This window comes from Gallus gallus, chromosome 3 (genome assembly GCF_016699485.2).
Source record: "Gallus gallus isolate bGalGal1 chromosome 3, bGalGal1.mat.broiler.GRCg7b, whole genome shotgun sequence".
In the NCBI taxonomy this organism is placed as follows: domain Eukaryota; kingdom Metazoa; phylum Chordata; class Aves; order Galliformes; family Phasianidae; genus Gallus; species Gallus gallus.
Genome location: NC_052534.1, coordinates 33,846,603 through 33,872,529, shown reverse-complemented (window position 1 = coordinate 33,872,529; position 25,927 = coordinate 33,846,603). Strand labels below are relative to the sequence as shown.

The following is a 25,927-nucleotide window of genomic DNA, read 5'->3' as shown; positions in this document are numbered from 1 at the left end:
TGAAGACAAAATCCTGTTTAATTTAAAAGGTGACAGGGTTACTAATGCATCAGGTACTTCAAAGAGGGCAAAACAAATTGCTTTTTTAAAATATTGGAAGCTTCATCCAGCATGATGGGAAATGCATGAGGTTTACCAAATATGAAATTTAATGTGCACAGGTTGTTCAAAAGTTGCCTTAATTCACATGAGTGTGCATAGCAAAAAGGCAAAATTTATCACAATTAGGCTCAGCTCTGGAAATTACCATGCAGTCATGAACCTCAAATAGTCAAACCACAAGGCCAACTCTTCCTGTTTTATTCCATAATTCTGGAAAAATAAGGTCTTGTTTACATAACTGGAAGGCTTTGCTTTATTAGAGAACACAACAGGAGAGTAATTTGTTTAATATCATTAAGCATGTGCACGATCACAGATAAATAACGATCCACTCAAGGATGTAAGGCCTACCTTGAAATACTTTTTTCCAGTTCTCTCAAAATCAACAAGCTTTTGACTCAAGATTACATTCTCTTTTCAATAATTATTTTCCTAAATCTAGAAAACTCTGATTACACTTACACTAAATACAATTAAAGAAACAAGGTCATGCACACAGGAGAGGCACACATGATTACTGGGACACTCATCATCAGGATGAGCTGAAATTGCTATGAACTGCTGACAGGACATTGGCCCACACTGCAAATCACTAAAAATGATTATTCTAATTCCTCATATTCAATTTTTGATGGCTATTCATCCAGTTATTGAATGTGTTTTGCAGGGAATTTAAGTATTTCCAAAAAAACCCCAACAAAATAACAACAACAACAAAAAACCAAAACAACCTGACAGTATTTAGGAACAAATGGAGCTCCAACATTCTCTTTCAGCTACACATATATAAGATATAATACTTATTAAGTATTTGTTTATGTATACATGTAACATATAATACTAAGGTTAGTGTCTTCAGCTTTTGTCCACAAAAGAAACGTCAGAGTAGTAGCATCAACTTTTGTGTATTAATAAAACAAGAGGATGCTCTCAACTTTCAAGAGAGGGAGGGTCTCATCATCTTCTGCCTTTCCCTCCAAACTCACTGAACAGTAAATATTTCAAAGGGCTCAAGCTTGCTCATTCATTCTCTTTTCCCAGCTTTGCATAGTTGCTTTGAAGCAGCTGTCCTCAAAGGATCAGATACCAACTTCTCTAATCCTGTTTCAACTTCTCAGCAAGACTTCTGAGTTCTGTTTAAGATTAGGCAACATTTTTCTGTGCTGAGGCCTTCTAGGCATCTGAACAAGGAGCTCGCTCCAAATATACTAACTGAAGGTGACATTGCTGCTGGCCATGAAACTCCTTAAAGTAGATAATTTCCATTAACAAAAAAAATTGCAAAAAATACATTATTTAAATCAGCCCTTATTATCCCATTCAAATCAAAAAACATATGTACATAATGAACTTCTGTAATAGAGTAAATAGGAAACAACTGGGATTTTGGAAAGTGCATTATATATGAAAAATGTTCCAATAAAGGGTCAACATACGCTGTGTGAAAGAAAGCCAAGTATCCCACATGTGCCTTCCCTAGGATACTGCTAGGTTTAGCAAAGGTGGCAGATGCCATGCTCTCAGGTGGGAATTGTGGGGAGCAAATACTGCTAAGGTCGTTCTGCAAGCAGATATTCACTGCATATTCATGCTATGCCAGGCAGTTTAAAGTATGTGTGTGCAAGGGTGTGGGTGTGTGCACATGAGCAAACAATGGGAATCAGAATACAGCATTAGGAAATGGCACATCTCACAGGTTTACTGTTTCAAATTTCAGCTGAGCTGCCAGGGCTTGTTAGCGCAATTATTCTTTACCTGCTTCTGTGGAACATTTGATGATATAGGAGATAGAGATTTATTTTCTGAAATGAAGCAGAATGAATCCTAGGTAGCTGCCTAGCTAATGCCATCCACATATGGCCATTTTTTTCTAAACAAACGACTGACTCTTATTGTAGTTCACAGATTTTACAGGTGAACTGACAACTCAACTGTTGCATTCATATCCACACAAAGGCTTCTGCAGAGAAATGGTCCAGATACTGCTCTGAAAGTAAAGGTATGTGCCAAGGTAAAAAGACATGCTGCTGACTTTTAACAGTTCTTTTCAGATGCGCTGTCACATGTAGTTCCCACACAGGGCATCGGTCTGGCACCTGGAAGGCTTTTATCCCAGCTGCACGTGCAGAGAGTACATGACAAGCTATAATGTGAAGGGCAGAGGACCTGGACATCAGATCATACTTTTCAACATGGGAGCTTGAACATGTAGAAAGGTTGCACATGGCACATTTCAAAGCAGAAGAGACACAAGCAAGTATCCCAACCTCCTCTTCTAAATGCCTGCCTGTATGAGCAATCGTTCTGTGAATGGTGCCAACAAGGATCCTGTGACTCCAGCCATGGAGTCCATAGGGATCAGTAATGCTATGCTGTGAAAAAAATGAAAAAATGATGCTTTTGAAGAAACTAAGGGCTTGCCTGATGTTCCTAATGTAGACACACAAAGGTGAGCATTCCTCCAAAGGGTTCTGTTCCATCAGTACAGAAACACACATTTAACAGCTACATTTCATTTTCAGAGGTAACTACTTCTGCAAAGGAAACACACTGTTTAGGGAAAAAGACCTAAAAAAAGAATGGGGCACCCTTCCAGAAGTAGGAAACCATTATAATTTTCTTAGCATGTGCAACCTGACAACCTGACAAGAAAAAGATTTCTAATGCATAAGTAAGCTTTCTCAAGTGAGCTCTTTTTAGATCAATCAAGGGGAGAGCTCTGAACACAAATGACCGAAGACAGAACAGTTGGACTTTGGATGTGTTTTATCTCTATTTTTCCAGTGTTAAAATACTCTGTTTTTGTGAAGGTTGGATTCCACAGTCTCCCAGAAATCTTTTTTTATAGGGAAGATAAAAGCAACAGGAGAAAGTAAAAGAGACAGACACATTGGGCCCTGGATGTCTAGAAACAAGTCTAAATTACCTAAGCAGGTGTAGGGCAGTCTGAGCACCAGACCAGAGAGAATTGAACTCTCTGTGTGAAGAACTGAAGAATTGCTCAGGTGTGTACTAGAAGTACACTTCAGGCCAGGTGATGGCACAAATTATGCTGAGTATATGTTGTCCACCTTCTCAGTCATCCAGAAGAGAACTACTCCTGTTGCCACCTATAAAGCTGTTCTGATGCTAACAAGTTGCTCACTGTAACCCGGTGTGACCACTCTTCAGACTGAGTTGACAAGAGCACAAGTTTCTCCATCCCCCCCAGAGGGCAAGAGTGGTTTCACAGCCAGGTTTTTCATCAGAACTGATCCTAGCAAGTGGAAATGTGAAATGTGGTACACTTCTTTGCAGGCAAACCTATAATGCAGCTAGGGATATCTCTTCTCATCTTTTTTTAGACCTGGGTTTAAATGCCAAACAGGTCATTTAATTGTGGTGCTTTCTTGCTCCAGAAAGGAAAGATAACTGAATAGGTGAACTAGAGACCCAGCATTCCCTACCACAGTCCTTTATTCCAGGTCAGATCATAACCGAAAACTTTCTGGGCCAAAGCTAGAATGCACAGCACGAGATTAAAGAAATGAGACTGGCAAAACTGTGTCCAAAGTTACAAAGAGAATAAAATACAAGAAGCCCTCAAGGTAACAAAATGGAACCTAAAGTAAATGTAAATTAAAAATTTAAAGACTTAAGATGTATTTAAAATGGTGGAAACTGCAATACAGGCTATTGTCTGGGAGGAAATTGAAGTAGGAATGAGCTGCAATGCTCTTACTGTCACATCTACTGGAGAGTCCAGATTTTCTGCTACAGATAACACAGAGATGAAAAACCCCACGTGTATCAAATAAAAAATACAAAATAAAACAAAACACTTCTGAACACTTGGTAATGGAAATATTGTCTTGTTTCTTACTTCTCATTGCCTGTTTCCAAGCTACAGACCAGATCACGAAACAGCCAAAAATTGTAACATTAGAAGTTTCATGAATGATGACAGTCTGGCTATGAGACACAAAGAGATCACAGCTAGAGTTACAAATCAAAGACAGAAGAAAACCTCTAAATGTTTGTTTGTTTGTTTTGTTTTGTTTTGTTTTTTCTTCAAAAAGTCACATACTCATAGAAAATTAGCAGGAGTAACTAAAAATTCAGGGTAGGATTAGTCAAGCCAACTCAGAGAGCTGTCCAACCCCCCTTTTATTGTGGAATCATAGAATGGCCTGGGTTGAAAAGGACCACAATGATCATCGAGTTTCAACCCCCCTGCTATGTGCAGGGTTGCCAACCACCAGACCAGGCTGCCCAGAGACACATCCAGCCTGGCCTTGAATGCCTCCAGGGTTGGGGCATCCACAACCTCCCTGGGTAACCTGTTCCAGTGTGTCATCACCCTCTGAGTGAAAAATTTCCTCTTAGTATCAAATCTAAATTTCACTTAGTTTAAAACCATTCCCCCTTGTCCTATCACTAAAGAAAAATTGTCTTTTCTACATTGACAGCAACAGGATGTTCTGGAATACACTGCACATACTTACCTTGGTTCTGCAAATCAGGCACAGATCATTATTCAGGTCCTTATTCATTTTTAACCTTTTCTTGCTCATATGATTCACGGAACTGATAAATACAGCTTGTGAACCTCAAGATTGTTAGTCACCACCGTGTAAACTGACTTCTAGCAATGACAACAGGGGTCACAGTGCTGGGTTTTCTGTCTGCTCTAATAATAAACAGAACTATAGAAAGGTCTAAGAACATTTTTAAAGAGTCATTTTATTAGTATTGGGGAAATTTAACCAGAATTTGTCCCAGTGGTGTAATTATACCCTTTAATATGCATCTGTCTCAGTCAGATCGTAATATATTATTGATTTCATTCACATTCAATTGAATTATTACATGCTAAACTGAAATGTTAGTACCTCAGCTTATCCGTTGTGCCTCAGTATCAAATTACATATAATGAATCCATCAAATTACTGTAAAGCTTTTCTACACAACACCCAAAGTACTTCATGTTAATTTGAGCCACCATCAAAATTCTTAGAATGAACACCGAACTCCAGAATAAAGAGTAGGAATGAGAATGAAGGCAATGAGGTAATGGACAGAGCACTGAATTACAGGGCTAGGGCAGCAGAGTACTAAATCTGACTCAAAGCCTCTAGACGCAACAGCAGAATTAATTAGAATATAAGAATAAAAGCTTAAGATGCTTTCTGATTTTTACCATTTCTGTCCTGATGTATTTGGTACACTGACTGCCGTTGTCCTATACATCACTCTTGTAATGATGAACTATATGGAAAAGATGAAATATTGTAAATTTCTAAATTGATTTTTTTTTCAATTTATTAACATGATATTTACAGGAAAAGCAATTTTATTGTCTATAAAGAGATGCTTAATTACTTACTACAATCATACAAGGTATGAGAAATGAATGGTGTAGGTTGAATTGTTGATAAAAGCATTTTAAAGATATTTCTGGATCTGCTTTCTTTCTTTCTTTTTTTTTAATTCAACACTATCAGTAACTTTTTTGACAGAAGGAGAAGAAAATGGCATTTCCTTAGGTAAATCTCTTCATCTAATTATCCCTTCTTCTGAATCACTTGTCATAGAATAATACCTTAAATATAAAAGTGGTCCTTTCTTAAGCAAGAAACATTCTAATCAAAGTAAGACCTAGGATCCATGTATCTCGTCTCATTTTCTGTCTTTTGGGTCTTTAATCAAAATACATTGTTACTGCTGAAAAAAGGTATTCATTCTTGTGAATACTGTGAAACTGAGAGAATATAATGCTTAATAGTAGAAAAGAGGCATGTCAGAGGCTACAATCCTGCAGATCTGCATCCTTATCAGCCAGTGGATCAGCTTCACATGATCTTCATGGGATCCTACTTACATAGAAGTCATTGAACTATGAGGTCTCTGCACAGTTCCCAAAAGTATCCTACTATATACAAATTTGGATCTATACTGTACTCCTAAACACAATAAAATAAAAATAAATAATAATAATAATAATAAAATAATAAAATAAAATAAAATAAAATAAAATAAAATAAAATCTGCAAAATGTTTAAATATTGCTAGTGCCATAATCCTGGAAGAAACTAGAATACAGTTCCAGGGCTTAGTTGAAGCAGCACTAGAGTGCTATCCCCCTGAAAAAGTCTTAAGGCCACGGAATTGCAAACATGCCTCATATACATACATATCCACACACACGTAGAAAGAGCAGGAAAGACATTTCCGTCTTTTAATTTTAAATAAATTTAAATAAACTTCTGATATTTTGAATTATGCTTTCTCCAAAACACTTTTAAATAGCAAGTAACAAGTGCTTAATATAAGCCCTCCTAATTAAAACCTATTTTATGACTCCCAAAGTGATAACAGTTTGTATTTATTTCTTATGCCAATCTGAAATATTTTATCTCAAGTCAGTATTAATGTTTCCTGTTACCCTATCTGTATGTGAAAAGTACAGAAATACAATAAAATCCCAAGTCAGACACAAATGTACATGCTGTCAACGCTGGAGGCAGCCTGGGCTGCAGCAACCATGCCCTGGTTGAGTTCGTGATCTCAAGGGATGTGGGCCTGACAAAGAGTGGGGTCAGGACCCTGAACTTTGGAAGAGCAAACTTTAAGCTGTTCAATGGATTGTTGGCCAAGATCCCCTGGGATGCTGTCCTTAAAGATAAAGATATTGAGGAGAGCTGTCTACTCTTCAAGGATGCCCCCCTGAAAGCACAAGAGGTCTCCATCCCTCCGAAAAAGAAAGTGGGCAGACGAGATAGGAAACTGGCATGGCTCGGCAAGGACCTGCTGGGCACACTGAGGGTGAAGAAAGGTGCATACAAGCTCTGGAGACAAGGACATGTCAACTGGGAATAGTACAGGGATGCTGTCCGGACTTGCAGACGTAGGATTAGGAAAACCAAGGCACAGGTAGAACTGAACTTGGCAAGGGATGTGAAAAACAATAAGAAGACATTCTACAGGTACATTGGCCAGAAGAGACAGGCCAAAATGGGTGTACCTTCTTTAGTAAATTTAAAAGGAGAACTGGCTTCAACGGATGAAGAGAAAACTGAGGTACTGAATGAGTTCTTTGCCTCGGTCTTCACTGGTGGCCAGGATTCTAGTCTTTCTCACGTCCCTGAGCCCTGCACCCATAAGCCTCCAGGCAGGGACCAGGGGGGTAAATCCCCCCCCACTGTAAGGGCAGAGCAAGTCCGAGACCGCCTCATGAGACTGGATGAGTACAAGTCTTTGGGGCCGGACAGTGTGCATCCCAGGGTTCTGAAGGAGCTGGCTGAGGTGGTTGCCCAGCCGCTCTCCATCATATTTGAGAAGTCATGGCTGTCAGGCGAGGTCCCAGATGACTGGAGGAAGGGTTACGTCACTCCCATTTACAAGAAAGGGAGCAAGGAGGACCCAGGGAACTACAGGCCGGTGAGTCTCACCTCTGTGCCCGGGAATATCATGGAACAGATCCTCCTGGATGACATGCTCGATCACATGAGGAATGAGCGTGTGATCCAAGACAGCCAGCACGGCTTCACCAGGGGAAGGTCATGCTTAACCAATCTTGTGGCTTTCTATGATGGAGTGACGGCCTTGGTGGATGAGGGGAAGGCAACCGATGTCATTCACCTGGACTTGACCAAGGCCTTTGACATGGTCCCCCACCACATCCTTATCTCCACATTGGAGGGATGTGGATTCGATGGGTGGACCACTTGTTGGATAAGAAATTGGTTGAAAGGCCGCAGACAGAGAGTGGTGATTAATAGTTCTATGTCCAGGTGGAGGCCGGTAATGAGCGGAGTCCCCCAGGGGTCTGTCTTGGGATCTGTGCTCTTTAACATCTTTATCAATGACATTGACAGTGGAATCGAGTGCACCCTCAATTTGCTGACAACACCAAGCTGAGTGGTGCGGTTGACACGGAGGAAGGAAGGGATGCCATTCAGAAGGACCTTGACAGACTTGAAAGGTGGGCCCGGGTGAATCTAATGAGGTTCAACACGGCAAAGTGCAGGGTTTTGCACTTGGGCCGGAGGAACCCCAGGCAACTATACAGCAGTCCTTGAGAGCAGCTCTGCAGAGAAGGACCTGGGGGTCCTGACGGATGACAAACTTAACATGAGCCAGCAGTGTGCTCTTGCAGCTCAGAAAGCAAATGGTATCCTGGGCTCCATCATGAGAGGGGTGGCCAGCAGGGACAGGGAGGTGATTGTCTCTCTCTACTCTGCTCTTGTGAGGCCCCATCTGGAGTACTGTGTCCAGGTGTGGAGCCCCCAGTACAAGAAAGACAGAGAGCTGTTGGAGAGGGTCCAGAGGAGGGCCACAAAGATGATCAGGGGGCTGGAGCACCTCCCCTATGAGGACAGGCTGAGGGAGCTGGGCTTATTCCGCCTGGAGAAGAGAAGGATGCAGGGTGACCTCATTGCAGCCTTCCAGTACTTAAAGGGAGCCTATAAACAGGAAGGGAGTAAACTCTTTGAAAGGGTAGATAACAGCAGGACAAGGGGGAACAGTTTTAAGTTGAAGGAGGGAAGATTTAGGTTGGATGTTAGGGGGAAGTTCTTTACCAGGAGTGTTGAGGTGCTGGAACGGGCTGCCCAGAGAGGTTGTGGATGCCCCGTCCCTGGAGGTGTTCAAGGCCAGGTTGGATGAGGCCCTGGGCAACCTGGTCTAGTAAATGGGGAGGTTGGTGGCCCTGCCTGGCAGAGGGGTTGGAGATTCATGATCCTTGAGGTCCCTTCCAACCCAGGCTATTCTGTGATTCTGTGCTGTAGGAGACAATCTCATACAACAGCACTCTGAGGGAAGAATGTTGGAGTCCTTTCAATCTGTCTTCAGTTCACGAGATGTAATGTTTGCTGGTTTACATATTATATTAAAGTTACAAGGTTTGACACAATATTCCCAGTAACTTGTACCCAAGTATACTGCACAAGTACTACTCTTCTGTTGTGATGCACCAATTTCATGGGAGTCACAGTTTGGAAAATTGAGAATGTCATGTGCTCAAACGAGTTGGGCTTCCGAGCAAGACTGCACATTTCCTGCATCAGTACCCCTCCAGGGAAGCCCCCAGGCATGGGGTTCCCATAGCACCCCCAGAAAGGTAAGTCATGTTACATTTAAAATAAAGTCATTCTAAAATCACGCAAAGCAACATACTTCACTTTTTACACTGATATGAAACAGAGCCTTTGTGTCATCCACATTCTATTCTCCTACAAGTTCCATGTAATGGATAAATCTTCATGTAAGAAAATACAGACATAAACACTGAGTTGAACGACCCACTCAAATGATAAAAGAAAGCATGCCTTTCTTTAGTAACATAACACATAAATATCTATAGCTTCAAAGGTAATAAATTATGAAAATAACGTATAATATGCATGATATAGATAATTTGTATCACATTTTCCAATTTCAATTTATAATTGTATAATCATAATGTTGCACGAATTTAACATTTTATATTTAACATTCCTTTGGCATCCACCACTCTGGCCCTGGCTATTTCTTACAAGCCCCCTTCTAATCCATAAGGCCATGCAGGGTCAATGTTCAAGATATTGGGCAGCTTCCACCTGAAGATTTTCTAGCTGTTAGACAGTTTTCCCAGCACAAACATCTTCAGTTATCAGAGCATTTTTTCTACCTCTCAATTTTCACCAAATAAATGAAAGTTATATGTACGTCTAGACTAATAAGAAAAAAAATATATCTTGTTTCAGAGACCCATAGATCAAAAAAGACTTTTCTTTCTATCATTAATACTTATTTCTCTTTCCCCCATATTCATTAAAATATCCTGTTTCAATCCTTTAATGGGGATTGAAATATGTTATGAAATATACAATCCTATAAAAATCAGCTACAAAGAACTTCATAATGCTGTTTAATTTTCCCATCTTTAGAACAAATTGTCCAAGATACAGAGATGCTATTTGGATATCAGCTATCCTAATGACTAGAACTTAGTTATTAGACAAGCCATCAGAAAGAATACTCATCGAGGCTAATTTAAATCCATGCGGCTAATGTATCTGCAACCAGCCTCAACAGTCAAAGGAGAGAAAAAACATTTGTGACTGAAGCCTAATTTAACTGTTCTGAGTCCCTCTGCAGAGGAGGAATATCCCTCCCTCCACTATTTATAGATGGAGCTGATGCACATCATTCTTGCTGTGTTAACATCAGTGCTCACAAAGGGCTCCTTTCAGGACCAACAGGAGTCATGAGAGTATTCTTGTTCTGCATTCAGATACAAGTCAGAATTTAAAAAGCATTTTGAGGAATTTAAACAAATTAAACAATAACAAATAGGGAACTAGAGAATAACTCCCAAATAACAACTAAACAAAAAAAAGTAAAAATTAAAATTTGAAATATATTCAAGTTTACCTTACTCTCCACATTCCTTCATGGAGGCTAGACGGTCAGAGATCTAAGAAGTCTTGAATACTGGCCAAATCTACAAGCCGTATATATTCTATCAGTTCTATCTGAAATAATTATGCATAGACATATAATATTCCAGACATCAAAATCTCATTACAGTGGCCCAGGGTGATTCAGGAGTGGCTCAGGGGATCAAAACAGAACAGTAACAAAAAGCTCAGATATAAACACAGAATTTTCAGACTAAACCAAAATCTGATTATCTGGGGGAAAAAAAGATCTCCATATGCACATTTTTTTCTGCTGTGCAAGTGACAAATTGAACTTTTAGGAATAAACAGAGTTCATCCTGTTGGACATTTACATATACGTATGCCAGTAAAAATGAAAGGGTGCGTGTGTGTCTATTGACATGCATATGAGCTCAGAAGCACATTCTAGGTGATACGGCAAAAAAGGAAGTTGTTTCTGTGATGCTGACTGTAGCACCATGCTTGGTGTCCTACATGTGTGGAAAGAAGCAGGTTCTCAATAACAAGCAGTCATGTCACTTATTTTGAGTACACAGTCTTTGGGAGGCATATCAAGTTACTGTAGGTATATATCAAGAAGACAGGCATAGGAGTAGGGAGTGATACAGCTTGGGAGAGCACTCTGAGAAGCTTGACTAATTGACTGACCTCAGATGAGGACCTCGAAGACAGAACATATCTCTTAACTCAGTCCCTGAGAAGAGAAAAGGGACTCTTTCCCACACAGTCAAGGAGCAGGACCCAAACCCTCATTTGCCTTGTGAAGAAAGACTGTGAAGAAAGACAGGAGATAAAGGACCACCTGGATTTTTGAAACAGGATGAAAGCACTCCCTGCACCTGAGTGGCCCTCCACAAGTGGGCAACATTATTTCATCATTCCAAGGTTTCGTTATTCCACTGGAATTAGGGATGGACTCTTTCCACAGACAAAGTACAAGGGAGTCCACTGCCGATTCTAGGTTAGCCTTCAGTTAAAAACTAAGACCACTTCATGAGTGTTTTGGGTATATTATGGTCATTGTTATGTTGTGTCTATATCCCCTAGGGTGATACAGTGCCCTAGAGGTGGTGAAGAGAAGCTACATGCTTTAAAAGTGATAATATCCCTTAGGCAGGAAGAGGCTGAGCCTGGAAGCACCAAGAGAAAGCACTGCACACCACTAAACCCTAAATGAATCACAGCCTGATTTTATAAGTATTTATTTTTAAGGAGATAACAATCAACTAATCTAGATTTTCCTATAGTACACGGAGAGGGAATTTTCCACAGTTCAGAAGAATACATAACATTTAGTTTTCTTATTGGAAAATAAACAACTACATTCCTTATTTCAGGATGTCACATAACTATTTGCAGAAACCAAAATACGAAAACATATCGGCCATAAACTGCTCTTTTCAAAACACATCACCTGCCAAAGCAGTGACTTTAAAGTCAGCTTTAATGTAATCTGAAATGGGATCAGAATAAGGATCTCATTCACCATTTTGCATCTATTTGCAGCCTTAATATTCTCCAAACTAAAACGTTTATTTTTTTCCTAAATTTAAAAGAAGTTCGCATGGAAAACTACATTCTGGCCAACACTGCTCATCAATCAAATATTCACCATTTTCCTGGACATACAGAGCTCTCACTGCCATAGCTGAGACACATCTGAGTATACAATTTTACACCTCAGTCACAGAATTCTGTATTAACAATATGAGGATTGTTTCCAATTGTTTCTTTTAAGTCATTCCCCATTTTAAGCTCTGTTTTCTCTGAACTTCTACAGAGAAGGTAGGATACGCGGTCTCACTGAAAACGGATGGATAAATCAGCTGCATGGATTAAGTAGTGATCCATGAAGAGTTATTTTTGAAGGCTATTATAATAACAGTTACCTGTGGAGTTTTGTTGCTCAACCATCTATGCCTATACAAACTGAAGTAAAATTAATTGATTTTACAATTTGGTCTATACTTAACCTGTAAAACGTATTTAGAAGGAACGCAAAAAGATCATTCGAATACTTTGCATTCAGGAACTCTAAAATAAAAATCTGTCCTTCTAAACTACACATACTTCCACAATCACTGATAAAACAATATGCTATTTTATGAATTATTTGTCTTAGTTTTCAGGGAAACCACAGTCCAAAGTGCAAAAATTGGAAATAACAATCTGACCGCAAATTTAAGGATCTGATCTTCCAAGAAAATCAAGACAACTGCAAGCTTGATCTTTAATTTCCATTACTGATTTCAAGGAGAATTAAAAGTACACCAAACTTTTTGTGGGATTCCTTTTCATGTTATGTATTCTGCTGCACTATGTGCATTAGTACTATGCACCTGAATTGGAAGCATATTTCTCTATGTATCATTTAATCATGTTCAAAAGAATGCAATCCAGAGCTTAGATTCTGTGCTGGCACCAATTCTTGGCCACTTTATATCTAGTTTGCTGCTTATATCTACACAAAATACAAAGTAATGAGGAACTTCAGAAAATGGTTCCAGGGTAATATGTATGCACCAAAATCTTATTGGTGGATGGGAGTGGGTTGCTCATCACTTTCAACGCTCCTTCTTGATTTTATCCTTCTGAAAAAAATACGCAAATCTGTAACGTATGTACATTTTCATTAATCTGGGTAGAAGAGTTGCTCTTCTTTGCGAAGAATTGATTCTGCAAAGATCTTTTACTCCTCTCTGCCCTCTCAAATAAACACAATTCAGTTAAGCTTGCGAAACACCGTGGTCTTGAACAGTGACTCCATACTCATGCTCATTCATTGCCAAAACAAGTACAGAGAGTTTGCACAAATCTAAGACAGAATTGGGTTTTTGTTTAGGAACTGATGCTTTGTTGATGCTTTTAAACATGAGTGGTTTCCATAATGCTGTCTGTACATTAAATTATCTGTTTTGCTTTCAAGCAAAGTCTTCTGTCACAAGAATATTCTTCCTCCCATATGTTCAAAACTTCAAAGATTTTTCAAATCTCTGTTTTGGTCCCTGTGCTTCTCTATTGAGAACAGGCACAAATAAAAGTTGTGGAACACAAAGGTAATGAAATTACAGAATCTGTCACTTTGATCAGAGCCATAAAAACCAGACAGAAAAAACGCAAATCTAAAGATAAACAGTTCATAAGCTGTCAAAGCACTGTGTGTTTGCAGAATTTCCTGTGCTGAGACCCAGGCATGAGTGAGCTGTGCCGAGAAACAAAAGCTGTGAAAAGCACAGAGAAATCTGCTTGCAACAGCCTGTGGGATAAACATTCATAAAAACCAAGATTCCTCTGTGTATACATAAATTAAATATATTATTTGGAAATATGATAAACAAAGATGTTTCACAAACTTACAGCTGATCTTAGCAAGTACACATCCAGGAGGGTACAATCTATTTATACTCCAAAATTTATTGACGCTGTAGCATTTCCTACAGACATCAGATTTCAATAGATGTCCATGAGCATCTATGCCACGTACGGTATTCCACACGTTGTACAAAAAGACTGGGCTTCTGCTTAACAAACAGAACCAGATGAAAATATACAACAAAGTACTATGCAATGACAACCTACCCAGATGGACCAACACGGAAGAGTCACTTCTTCCTTTCCATATGAGTGGTTGCAAGGAAGTGATATAGCCCAGTAGAACAAATACATTAATCCACCCAAAGAACAAGTACACTGATCCACACTTGGGCCACTAAAAGGACCTGCAAGAAAAACGGACAGCTATATGCCCTCCATCAAGCCAACTGGCTAGTGAGAGGAAAGATCACTCACTCCCTGTATCTCTACCCTTTATGTCAGATTCAGCAGATTAGCTTCTCTTCTTCCTTGTGTGAGGTTAGACTAGATATATTTACCTGTGACTGCAGGATACACATGACAGATGATTCAGATCAAATCACTGTGACCTCCAAACCAGTCATACCTCAAAAGTTTAAAAGCAGACTAAGCTTTCACGGATCCGCAAACTGACTGTGACGTATTGTCCTTTCAGAACGAACAATGGAATGTACTGAGAAATTAGCACTTTTTTCAAGCAACACATAAAAAAGTAAAAATTTCTTTCCTTACATCAAGAAGGTGGAAAAAATATAACTGCTTTATTTGCTTCTTGGTCATAGGTAAAAGCTGATGGTCTCTAAACCTGTAGGAATCATCTCTTAAACTTTTAATGTCAGCTAAATCAAATAAAGACTAAACAAGAAATAGCTAAATAGCCATTAGTTTTTTGGCAGCGTGTCCTCACTGACACTAGTAGATCTACTTATGGGAGTAACATTCCCTAGGATGTGAGGCTGGGTCACAAAGGATGTATCATCCACCTGGCTCTACAAAAACAAAACAGTAGGGTTTCACAGCAGATTATGAGTAGAATTGATAAAGTTTTGGAAAGAAATTAGATCAGAAGGAAAACTGAAAAATAAGCACATGACTCAGGAGGTCTGTGGAGAGCAATATCAACTTTGGTCAACATTCAGGGAGAAAATGTTTGTATCTTTCAGTGTCACACTTTCCAATTGTCAGAAGACTGAGACTTGCAGTATGAGTGTACCCTACTTTGCTGAGAACAGCTGCTGCTATCTCCAACGGCAACAGAAAATACATAGGAAAAAGTGCTGTTTTGAGAAGCTCCTTTCCCTTCTCCACAGGCTTAGGGACCATTAATTCACACCTGCAAATCTGAGGGCACTCTTTATCTATGCCAATGAGTCCCAGCAGTTGAGACTCAAGTTATATGTGCTTTCCAATCACCATCAGCAAGCAGTGACTTTTGGAAGTGATTCTTTGCTTTTTCCTCTGACAAGCTCATAACAATTCACGTAAGTGGAAGCAGAAGCCAAACAAAATTCAGTTGCTGCAACAACACACTTAAATGCAGAGGCTCTACCACCACCTGATGATGTCTTTACAAAAAAGCAGGTGATCTTTTCAAAGGTGTGTTATAACTCAGACACACATCCATGGGCCTGACATAGCAAACACTTTCATGGTTTATTGTCCAATACTGTAAAAGGTATCACTGAAGTTCTTTACTGTACTTCTGGCTACAGAATATTTTAACCTATTGTACTTTTAATGTTATGTTCACTATTAGAAGTAAACCTAATCAGTCTGGATGTCAACTTGAGTCACTAGTCTAAACACATAGCAAGGGCTAAAAGCATATAAACTCTTTTCATTTTATTAGATTTTTGCTAGGATATTTTAACATCTATTTTCACAATGTGAATTCATTTTTTTTTTTTAAGAGAAGAATGACTCAGATTTTATTATCCATTTGGATTATTAAAAAGCAGATAATTCAAATAAAATAAGTGACTGGCATGATACTCACTACAGGTTCTCTTGTTTGTTTATCACAAACTGGGAAAACTTGGCTTGCTTGGGAAGGAAGGGTGGGGAATAACCATCAAAATGTTTTTTAAAATGATTCCAGCTAAGTGAAAGTGTGTGCCTTTTGGGATAGCTCAGTCTAGAAGACAAATACATAGCAAAATAACTCACTCCTTAAAAACATCTTAAAATAAACCAAACAAAGCTGATAGAAATGGTAAATAAATTACATAAACTATCATTACAGTGACCAGAGTGTAGTATTTGGGAATGTGAAATCAATAGTAAGCTGCCCACAGGCTGTAACAATTCCAGTTTTATTTATTCAACTATTTCCAATACAATTCTGCAATACTATAAACTGAAATTAAGGTATGTTTTTTTGGATTTTTGTTGTTGTTGTTGTTGTTGCTTTTTTTGTTTGTTTCTGCATGGACAAACTAGCTTTGAATATTCTTAGAATACTTCAAAAATACTTTTAAGCATAATTATCCTTTGCAAAGTCTATTTGTTTGATTTTATACTGAGGGCAACACTGTGACAAGTATACAAGCAGAAACTGCATCAGTGTATTTGTGGGAGGAAAGGAGTGTCGAGAGCCCTTGAGCCCTATGCATCCTGTCTTTCCTCTTCTATTCTAAATGTGAAAACAACTGCTGCTTTCGTGTTCTTCTTATTACAATTTTCTTCTCTAAAATACTTGTAGATAGCAAGTCTCCCAAGCTCTTACTTATTTCCTGCAATACTTCATCTAGAAATGAGCTTCTAAAATTATCATATTTCAACAAGGAAAGAAAAAAAAAACACAGTCACCTGCTTAGGACTAGAAATCATTGGATGCACAAAACTACAAGCAAATATCTACAGAATTAAGTTTGTGAGCAATCCAGCAGGCAAGGCAGTCAACAAAAGCACAAGAATAGCTATATTCTTCATGATTGTAAGAGAAAGCCCAGGGAAGAGCCATACATAAGGAGGACGAACTATTCTTCTGCCAAATGTTCTCCAAACACTTACAACTAGAGCTTTTCTTAAGCCAAGTATGTTTTTTCTGCATTTATTAGTTTTCAAGAGAATACTTTTGAATACTCAGTTTGACACATCTCACCTTGACTCCATGTAATCTTTAAATATCCACAATGTCCCATGGCAGCAATTTTCATCACATAGCATGCTCTGCAGATCATGTGCAGAACTACTTTCTTTTGTTTGTTTTGTCACCTGCAAATTTAATTTGCTATCACTTACTGTCATTCAATAGCTGTAACTCTTTAAAGAAGGATAAATGCCATTGAAATCTAACCTCCACCTCTTTCTTCACCTAGTTTTGGCTAAATAGTAACCAGCAGCAAAGCAATCTCAACCAACCACTCATCCCAGATTTGCTTCCCACAGGACCCCTGAAGTACCTTGCCCAGGGATTCCCACCTGCTCTCAGGGCAGATTCCACAAATTCTATTATCCACAGGGAATCATCAGGATTCAGATGGATTTTTCAGGGACACTTTCAGTCACCTACAAAGGAACTGGCACCCTGCCTATTGCATCACAATACATTTCTCAGAGCCAGATTCATGGAATAGGTATTATGAATAACTTGTCTTGTTCTAACACAACAGCTGCATTATAAGTAGTTATTCTCATATCATGAGAAAGGCAAAATCTGGTCCAAATAACATACCTCGCCTTGGCTTTTCCCAACTTTGCTTGCTGTGCTGTTATTTATTTTACTTTGGTATTTGCAGTGTACACAAACAGACAATTCTGGTTACAGATATCTTTCATTGGGTTAGAGAAAATTAGAAGCAGATACTAGCAGTACCAAGTGTACCTGTAAAAAGTAAGCGCGCTTTACCCTAAGAGTCTGGTCCAAAGCTATCTGAAATCAGGAGTGGAGCTTTCACCAGTCTGAACAGGTACTGTACTCTGCTGTGAACTCTTGGTGACACTGTTCAAAGCAGCAGGACACTGATGAATGGCCCGGCCATCCCCTCCGCACACTGCCTGTACGCTCTTGGGAAGAAGCAAGCACAGGCCTCTGTACCCCTCTGCCATCCACTGAGTGAGGCACGTTTCATCCCTGGGGAGAGACCTTGCTGGCAAGCTGAGAAACAGCAAACTGTAGGCAGCATTCTTAATCCTTCAGAGAAATCAGCATCACCTCAGATTGGGAGCTGGATAACCATTTTGCAAATTCATACACTGAGAAGAAAGCACAAGAGCTGGCTTCTCACCTGTGAGTGCTACTGACAAACTTCCACAGTTACACAGCCCAAAATAAACAGGCTCCAGCAACTATCCTGGTAGCACCTCAGCAGGAGTCTCTATAAGGCCTGTACTGATCCTGCTAACACAAACCACTTTGGCAGCCTTCCTCCATTCCCCAGTTACGCCCAATTCCTCACTTTCCAACAGCAAAGAAGCAAAGCAAACCTTTACACAATAGAGATATTCACAAAGAGCTGCATTTGTGTCTACGAGAAAGCATAAGCACAGATGAAGTATGAGCCAAGATAAATCAAAACCTGCAATTAAGTGTGCAGATATGTCTGCACTCTGAAGTTGTGTTATACTTACACAGCAAACTTATCCAGCTTGTCATCTCATTCAGACCGTCATGTATTTCAGAGAATTTGTTGCCTAACTGCATTATGCCATCTCCTCAATTATTTCCATTAGAAATCATGAATAGGTCATATTATACAGAACTCAATATTTAAAAAAAATTTTTCTGGCTAATCATTAAATAAAAAATATTTTTCTGAGCCAGTATTTTTTGCTTGTAAACAACTTAAAACATTTCAATGTTTTAGAACATTTTAATTGCATCTTGAATGATTCCAGAAATTAATTTGGAAATACTTCTCTCGGTTGCATACTGCCTTTATGTTTTTGCTAGAAGTTACAATTGATTTGAATTAGCTTTTATACTTAAAATTACACATGCCATAATCCAGTCTAATTCTTCTAAAACATTACAATTATTGAGAGCAGACAAACTGGTTTTTGTTTCCTTCATCTAGGAGAGATTTTTTCTATTCAGTAATAGTAGATATATATATATATAGTCCATTTAAAGATGGGAAAATTGATGGAAAGTAGTTAATTAACAGCACAAATTAAGCTTTGCTATCACCCAGAAATGAAATTACTATCACATGATGCTAATTAGCTGGCAAAGTATCAGGAAAGAGAGTGTGGCAAAGGCATTCAGAAAAATAGTACCGAGTTTTATTTATTATAATCATTCAATTTTACATGCTGCATGCCCCTGGCTCCCCTATTCAAGATCTCTGTTCAAGGATGGAATAGCTGTTTCTTTCTTTCCCATCAGAAGACAAAAAAAGGGCCAAGAATACACATAATGTCAATCAATTTCTAAGTCAAATTCAGTCAGCTATGAGAATAATTCACAACACAATGTAGTGTGGATGCAAACCATAGAGTCTGGGCTTTGCTTTTTCCTCCCCTATTTCTGACTGTACATTCCATAGGCTGGCAGGAGTAGTGGCTCTCATTATCCCTATGTATGATCTTGGCACAGCACCAAGGTGGCTGATGGATGTCCTCAGCTCTCCAATAAGAAGGGAACAAAAGAGGAGCACCTATTCAGTAGTGTTTTGGAGCTTCCTAATCCTCACCAGAAAATGAAAGACCCAGCCCTGAACAGGCAGCCATGTCTATGGGAAGGGGAAAGAAATGACTTGCTATGGTTTTTGTTTGTATTCTCCACAATCGCTTTCCAGTACATATAGTTGGTCAGGGCAAGTCCGTATATGCCTACTTTCCTTGATAATTTACTTACAATAGCTAATGGGTATAAATGCTAAAAGAAGAGGAAAAGAAAAGTTTCATTTATTTCTCCACTAATTCTTTCCCCCTATAATTAACCATTTTCCCCAAATTTTGAGGCTGCAAATGCAGCCACTGCAGCTGCCAGGACACAATTGAGCAGTGATGGTATCCTGCTGGCCTTCAAAAGCAAAAAGGCAAGAGTAAACACATGTAAGCGCTCCTCAAATCTCCTACACTGACATGAGAGGAAAAGCCACGTTTCCTACAGGGCCCTTCCTTGTTTTTATGTAGAAGTTTGCTTGGAAATAAAACCTACTTTTGTTCACTTTTAAAATGTACAGCATCTCTCTCTTCTCCCATTCACTTATTTTTTTTCAATATATTACATATGTCAGTAATAGAAAACACATTACACAGTGTGGATTCTCAAATCCTTAAATTTAATTAGTACTTCAGTGAAGGGTCATTTAAGAAAAATGGGCACTTATTCCTGTGCCTAATCGTAGCGATGCTGTTTACAGTAAGGATACAGTGTAGATGCTCCTAGACGGCTTTTGCAATATAGAAGAAAAATTAGCAGCAAATGGCATATTTTGGCCTGCTTCCATACTGTTCCAGGTTTGTTATATTTACACTACTCTGCAGAAAGCAGGCCCCCACGGATATGTGGAAAATATGTCAATATATCAATGCAGCAGCTAGGGTTTTCTCTAAGAGAGAAGGAGCAGATCTTGTGCCAAGAGAAGGACAGATGATAACTGACACCAGACAATCAGAGAGCTGGGGCCAGGGTACAAAACACAGTGAGCCAAAATGACAACATCAACATAATCTGGAGATGTGTGTGACACGCTCACATGTGTAAATAGCTTTAAAAGGATACTGAGAACCTCAATAATCATTCATCCTCACATCACTGTGTGGACATTACAGCATGCAGCACCATGGGTCATCGTACGGGAGGTAAAGAAACTCATTTTTTCCCTCTGCTTTTGTTTTGCTTATTTTGTACACCAATATTCTTGTGCACACTGTGCTTCTACAGTTCTGTGGATCTTCCACCCAGAGTTAGAAAAGAAAAACAATAGAAATTGTTGACCCAGTAGTTCACAGAAGTAATACAAACGGCATACTTGGTAGATGAAGCTATTGCTTATTGTTTGCTCAGTTTTAAATCGGCATTATTTCCCTATGTCTATTTTTATTTCTATTTTTCCCTGACAAACTTCATTTGTTGTGATTTAAGTAACTTACTTCTTCACAATAGCTAAGGCACTTTATATCAATACAAATGTAATGTTCATCAGTTTTCTTACAGCATCTGGTCCTTCATTTTCCTCTCTGGATCCATGCACTCCATTTAAGTTCGACCAATGAGACAGTCTGGCAGTCAGCACTACCGAGTAAACCAGCAAGAACCTGTTCTCACTGGACCACTATTCAGACTGATGTTTATTTTGGCACCAGTAGTTATGGTACGTCTCTGCTAACATAAACTACTAACTGCAATCAATAAATGGACAACAAAGTTCTTTCACAGAAGCCATCCATCTGTTACTTGCTGTTGAGGTATTGATTTGTATTCTGTACATGTAGTCACGTTATCACACAATATACATAATAAAACGATGCAATTACTGAAAGCAAGAGCTAAATCTTCATTTGTCTCATAGGCTGGGCAAATAAAAATAATAGACTTGTGACATTCATATTCAACTGATATTTTCACTTCTATTTCCTCATTTTGAGGCCAAGCAAAATATATCCACATAAAACATACATGGTACTATTTTGAGAACAACAAAAGGTTTCAAAAACTATAGTATTGTAATAACTCCTCTTTCAGAAAGCTGATTAGCTAATCTGAATGGGAGGTTCACAGTTTCAACAACAACAAAAAATCCCATGCCTAATTTAATGAGATCCTTGGAATGAAGAGTGCTCAATTACAGTTTTGCGAAGGCTTCCCCAAGTCCCTTTATAATTGTTCTTTCCCACTCTAATTAACCTCTTGAATGCCAGTCTTTCTTTTTGGCGTGTCCATTACTATGTCTTTTAAATCTGATTGAGTCAGTTACTGTAATAACATGTTGTACAGCACACGCTGTGCCAGTGCGAGGAACAGATCATGAACAGTGTGCTGCAGGCACCTACTCTGCACCTATGAGCTATCACATGTAAAGACAGATTTGTCAAAAACTATATGCTTTAGTCCCTGGTCTTGGCAGATGTTGTGTTATTTTATCCAACTATTAAGTGGAGGCAAGTCCAATTCATCATTTCAATTAATATATTTCATAGATCATCTAGTGATAGAAAGATCTACCAAACATTATTCACTTGCCGCTCTTCAGCAATGAACTTAAAGTTCTCCTATTCTGCAGCATCCTGTCAGTGCTGCTATGAAGCAGACCCTTACTCCAAACTGCCTTTCAGGGACAAGTTTCTATCTAATATTTCTCAAAAAGTAGGGAAGTGACTCTATAGCTGGTAGACAAAGATTTTAGCCAAAGACCTTATTCTCAACAGTAGGCAACTCCAATGTTGATACAGATGCCAGCAATCTACATCATTTACAGGATAACGTTAAGAATAAAGCTTTTGTTGATCTTTACTTCCCTCTTTCCAATATAAACAGCTATAAGATTAAACTACTACTCCAGGACGGAAGATGAACAGAAGACTATTGCAGGCAAAAAGGAAAAGAATGAGGGTTGCTCCAAAAGTAATGCCTCCTATTTTATTATGTTATTCCACGATGTCGGAAGCAGATGTTGGTGATATGACAGTACAGGTTGAACCTTCCCCACCAACATTCTGTTACATGTTGTTGTTGTGTGACAGACAGCAGTAGAGGGGCAGTCTGGTAAAATCACATCTGACATGGAAGTGCGTATGAAGCAAAGGTATGTCATTGAATTCCTCCATGTAGAAAAAAATGGCACTTGTTGGCATTTACTGACACTTGCTGAATATTTATGGAAATCAAACAGTGGGTGTGAGCACACACAAGTGGTGGGTAGTGTGTTTCAGCAGTAGCAACAGCAGGTCACCTCCACTGATGCAGACTTTTACAAGTGTGGCATGCAGGCTCTTGTTTGTTGCTGGCAAAACGCATAGCTAATAGTGACTGTGTCCAAAAATAGTGTTTTGTAGTTGAGAATTTGCTCTAACAAACAGTGTCATTGTGCTCTTTGTTGTAATTTCTGTGGGAATGAATAGGAGGCATTACTTTAGGAGGAACCTACATATATATGGTAGGTCTGCTTCCTTAGTTCCCATTTTAGTCACGGCCAAGGCTGCACACAGGTAAAAAAGATGATTCAGTAAGGGAAACTCCAGGCATAGCAAATAGAGACTAAAACTTTTACACTATAAAGACACAGTAAGTCGCCATAAGAAATCCTAAATTAAGCTACTTAAAATCAATGAGAGGAATAAAGGAATTTAGAGCTTTCTGCCTAGGCAGAGACATGTTCACAGAGATATAAACAATCCTGCAGTGTTTGGTTCTTCCCATGCCTTCTCTGGTTACTGTCAAGTGCCCCTGTAGCAGGAAGATCTCCGTTCTCATAAATACACCCCTGACTGTGACTTGACTTGTTTTCATTCAGACTTCCTTGAACAGAGATTTATATTTCTCTAAACTAAAGTTTGCAGGCAGCTCTATCTTTCTTACACTATCTCCTACCCACGGACACCTATCCTTTGTAAAAGCACAGTAACACATTACAAAGAAAAAAAAGAAAAAAGGGAAAAGGATAGCTGCAGAACACAGGAACTTTTGGAAATCCCAAGAAAAGCTCAATATTCTTTAAGCATAGGTTGCAGAATAGGGTGAAAGCTGTAAGACAACCAAGTACAGTTGTCAGAGATCCCTTGGAAGAAGAGCTTTCTCAAATACTGCTTGTGTCCCAACACAATTTTACTTCAGAGTATTAATTGACATGATTAATCAATAAACCACTTTCCTGAAACAACATCAGCCTGGCTGTTTATCTTGTTCTTTTCCCTTGAGAAGGACATTTCTTAAATGAATGCCTCACTGAGCACCACCCCACTGAACAGGTGTGCTTTGAATGACAGCCTCAATCAGATACTGTACTTACACCTCTTAAGACCAAATGAAGATGCCAGCAGTGTCCTTGTCCGATGTCCACCTCCACTATCTTCTTACAGACACGCCATTTTCAGACAGCACTTTGACAGTCACTAATGTTTCCAAGCACCACTGTCAGTCAAAGCAGCACTGTCCAAATCTGACAAGCTGGGGACACAAATTCTGGGCTAGAATGAATGGCAGCTGTTTGACATCCCCGAGTTTCTGAGTTGTTTGAGGGTCAGAGCCAGGTGAAAAGCAATCCTAAATGCAGCACAGAGTCTACAGAGAACTGCAGTATCTGTACAATAAAAGGATAAAGGCAGAGCAAATAGAATTGTATGAAGACAGCACGTTTAAACATATCTGTATCTCAAAGTTTAAAAGAAAAGTGTGCCTACAAAACATGCCGCCCCTCAGACTGACACAGACTGTAAACCAGAGCCTGGGAGCTCTGAGCCGGTCAGCCATCTTATAACCACTATCAAAAGCAGGTACGTTGTGCAGGCATATAACATTTTTCATCTCATAATATTTTCAGTATAATTTACAGAATATTCTAGTGTTTCAGCTATAAATTGATCTCTTAAAATTCTGACCAGATCACTATTTATGAGCCTTTCCCATGACTGCTGGTATTTCAAAGGGTTCATGACTGGCTTCTTTAAATACCTTTAATTTTGAAGTTTCATTCTTTTTATAGAATCACTGTATTATACAATATTAAATAACTCTTTTCTGTATCATGAATTCACTCCTGAACAATGAAACAAGGCTTTCTCCCCTTTAAAATAAGAGAGCTTAAACCAACCACAGATTTACTGTAACAGGTTGTTATTCTACTCTGAATACTCTGAAATTCTTAATAATAGATGCAAGTCACAGCAGAGTTTTTACATGCTTCTTCTCCTATCACTAATGAATATTATATGGAAACTTTTTTTTAACATATAAATGAACAGGCTGACCACAATGCACTGAGAAATCATCTGCAATTAATGCTTTGATTAAGGAGTAAATACGCCATGAGTATTTTTAAAACTCATATTGTTACTTAAGTGAAATACAAAACATGACTGCACTGATTCCAAAAGAAATACAGTCTAAAAACTGTATATTTTTGAAGTGCTGAAGCTATCTTCTATGTTCACATATACAATCTTGAATCAAATATTTTCAGAGATTTTGGAAAAAGCTTCTACTGTAAGCATTATTAGCATGTAAAAAATTCTATCTTGTCCAAAGTTTGATATGGCATATGTTTAATTTCAGTTCATGTACAGCTCCACATAAACTCGGGAATAGATTTTAAGTATGCAACTTTATAGCGCTAGTTTATTCTGCTCCCACTGGTGACAGACAGAAGAGAGCAATGGGTAAGCTGTCACATTGTATGAAAACTCGCAGGATTCAGTATTAAGATAGTAATCTATCAAGTTCTAAACTGTTTTGGACCAATCCACATAGAGATTTCAAGAAGGAAATAAGGAAAAACAGTATTAAACTGGGTAAATTGCACATAAAACCAAAAATTGTCATGCCAAACCATTAAAGATAACGGTCTTTGTGCATCTATTCCATACTGCAGAGGTGGACTGGAAAGAAAAAACCTCACCAGCTTCTCTGAAGTACAGAGCAGGTTTCTAAAAATGCAGCCAAAACCCAAGCTATGGCAAAGATAATTAATAACATATATATTTACTTCCAGAGGATTATCACTATTATACAAAAGGAAACACCAGAAGCAGTCTTGTGGAAACAGAGTTTCTTTATATACTTGCTTAAATTTTAACTACCACTCACACACTCTGAAATCTAAATAAATTACACAGCTGAGTGCAAATGAATGTTCGCCCATATGCCATGTACCACAACCATGAAATTGAGTACAGGACGTGGGAAAAATTAAAGAAATGTCAGTAGAACTTCTTAAAACGTCCTCTGAGACAGTATATAAAACCTCCAACCATGAGACCTGCTGCCTATCACCAGCTGTCCCAGTGGAAAAGCATCACTGGAAGGCATGCAAGCCACACCAGAAAATCTGGACACTCAGTCCCACTATACTTCTAAGATCAGAATGAAGTATTATTGAAAGCTGTTTTTTTATTTTATTTTATTTTATATATATTATTTTTTTATTATTATTTATTTTTAT

At 38.7% G+C, this 25,927-nt stretch overlaps 1 protein-coding gene across 4 annotated transcripts in view; it reads right to left on the bottom strand.

Moving 5' to 3' along the window:
- Positions 1-25,927, bottom strand: part of SMYD3 (SET and MYND domain containing 3) — a 364,192-nt gene that overhangs the window by 118,724 nt on the left and 219,541 nt on the right. The window contains exon 1 of one of the 4 annotated variants that reach the window (XM_040698516.2): positions 17,304-17,399. The exons of the other annotated variants lie outside the window; for them this stretch is intronic. The gene's annotated coding sequence lies outside the window, so the exon portion shown is untranslated. Of the gene's footprint in view, positions 1-17,303; positions 17,400-25,927 lie in introns of those variants that run through there. 4 annotated transcript variants of the gene reach the window in all.